The following is a 1,977-nucleotide window of genomic DNA, read 5'->3' as shown; positions in this document are numbered from 1 at the left end:
AAAGTTCTCGAGTCTATTCCTGTGAGTTCTAGCTTCTTAGACTCTTAGTCCTCTAGGTGTACGGTGACTAAGATAATTATATGCCCGGATTTTTAAAATTAAGATTACTCCATTATCACTGAATAAAGCTAAAACGAGTGAAAAACTATGCATCTAAAGGTAAAAATAAATTAATAACAATCCTAATTTTTCTTGGTTCTCTTAAACTGAAACGCTTCATCTATTCCTTTTCCTCCTGCAAAAGTTTTTGTTTTTTGGTATCATACATTTTAACTTACAAAATTGCTTCCTTTTTGTCTTTTAGTAGGCTTAGAAGAAGCACAAAAATGATGGTGTAAAACCGAAGAGACCATAAAGAAAAAGAAGGAGGAAGATAGAAAAAAGACATGGAGAAGTCAAAGAAAGGATAAAAGGTAAAAGCGCTTTCTTTGTTTATAGCTGTGTTTTTCTACCGTTAAATATCCACTCCTTATCATCACGGTGTATGCAGTCTATAGTGCATGGAGTTAAGTTAGATGATGTTGCTCGGTTACTGAATCGTGCTCGCAACTACTCAGCTGTGTGCTCACATGGCTTATATCAGCCGAGAATATAAGAAAAGGTAATACGTTTTATTTCTTCTTTGAAGTGCATGTCTCTCTATCTTTATTAGTTAAGTAGATACTCATAAGCAAGAAAAACGTATATTGAGTTTTCTGGTCCTTCCCGAAAAGTATGGAGAATGAGATGTTAGGTGAAGCTTTTAAGAAGCTTCAGAACCCATATGAGATAGTGATTGTGGTTCATCATTTGTATCGGCGCATCAAGTTCATCCATCTCTGATCTGCCTAGCTGTTTCTATTGGGGGTAAGTCTTGATATTTGTTTGTTTTTTCCATTCACAAGAGAATAGTTGAGTTTGCGAAGTGATCCTTTTGATGATTGCACTCAGAAGGACTTAAACAAGCCACTGATTATTGCAGCCAAAACCAACATGGAGGTGTTGTTAGAGGTGGTTGAGGAAGAGGCCAAGCTGGTGGTGGCAAAGCCGCAAAGACAATAAAGGTGGCCTAGCTAAATATTGTTGTGCCTAAAACTGAGATTGAAAAATGGAATAAAAAGCTCTAACATGGTATTAGGAAGAACGTGTAGATAACAAAAACTGAAGGTTTTCTACATTTGTGGATCATCGGGTGAACACGCTCCTGTCTCTAGGAGCATCCGGAGCTAAATCCTTTGTTGCTCAGATTTGTGCAATGATCTTTTTTGTAATTCAGTGGCTACATGAGAGTTGTTTCTGATTGACTCAGAGTTTAGAGTCTACAACGAGTGTACGGTAGGAGACGGTAATGATGATAGAGCTGAATGATAGCGGTGAATGACTGACTCATCACACGATCGGGAAGAAGCATAAGCTGGAGGCGAACGGTGAAGACGGACCAGTTATTTTTTTATGCAAGGAAGACAGGAATGATTCCATCTCCATCAGTAACTTAATTCTCTTCACACTCAAGATGGTGTGGTTACAGTTCTCTGTTCTCTCGACTCTTGAGTTGTTAGTTGTTTATCTAATGGTAAGATATTTTCTCTGTATGTAAACTTGATCGTCCACGAATTAACCCTCATGTATTTTGGTTTCTATTTGTCAGAACAGAGTATGTCGATGATTTTAGCCCATAAAAGTTGTCAGTAAATTGACTTGATTTACTTTGGTAAATTATTTACGTGTTAAGTTCATCAACTTGACTCGAGTCATGTACGATCACACTCACCCACCAAGAACAAGAGATTCAACAGGCCAAATCCCAAGAAAAAAAGTCTACATGTCTTTCCGTATAAGTATGTACATATATAATTATTTATTTCACCAAATATCTTAAAGTAACTATTTTGATTACTGATGGTTATATAGTTAGGGCCAGTGTTTTGAAACCCGACCCGGACCCGCGGTTGAACCGATAAATCCGGTGATCCAGAAAAAATCCGGTTTGGATTTGTG

The 1,977-nt window shown here is 37.4% G+C and overlaps 1 long non-coding RNA gene across 1 annotated transcript; it reads left to right on the top strand.

Annotated features, from left to right (window-relative positions):
• The first annotated feature begins 947 nt into the window (after positions 1-947).
• On the top strand, positions 948-1,681 carry LOC125597635. Its single transcript, XR_007331861.1, has 2 exons — positions 948-1,043; positions 1,131-1,681. It is a non-coding gene; the product is annotated as an uncharacterized LOC125597635 (long non-coding RNA).
• Positions 1,682-1,977: the final 296 nt, after the last annotated feature.

Source organism: Brassica napus, unplaced genomic scaffold (assembly GCF_020379485.1).
Source record: "Brassica napus cultivar Da-Ae unplaced genomic scaffold, Da-Ae ScsIHWf_1507;HRSCAF=2103, whole genome shotgun sequence".
Classification (NCBI taxonomy): Eukaryota; Viridiplantae; Streptophyta; class Magnoliopsida; order Brassicales; family Brassicaceae; genus Brassica; species Brassica napus.
This window is presented reverse-complemented; position numbering and strand designations above follow the sequence as displayed.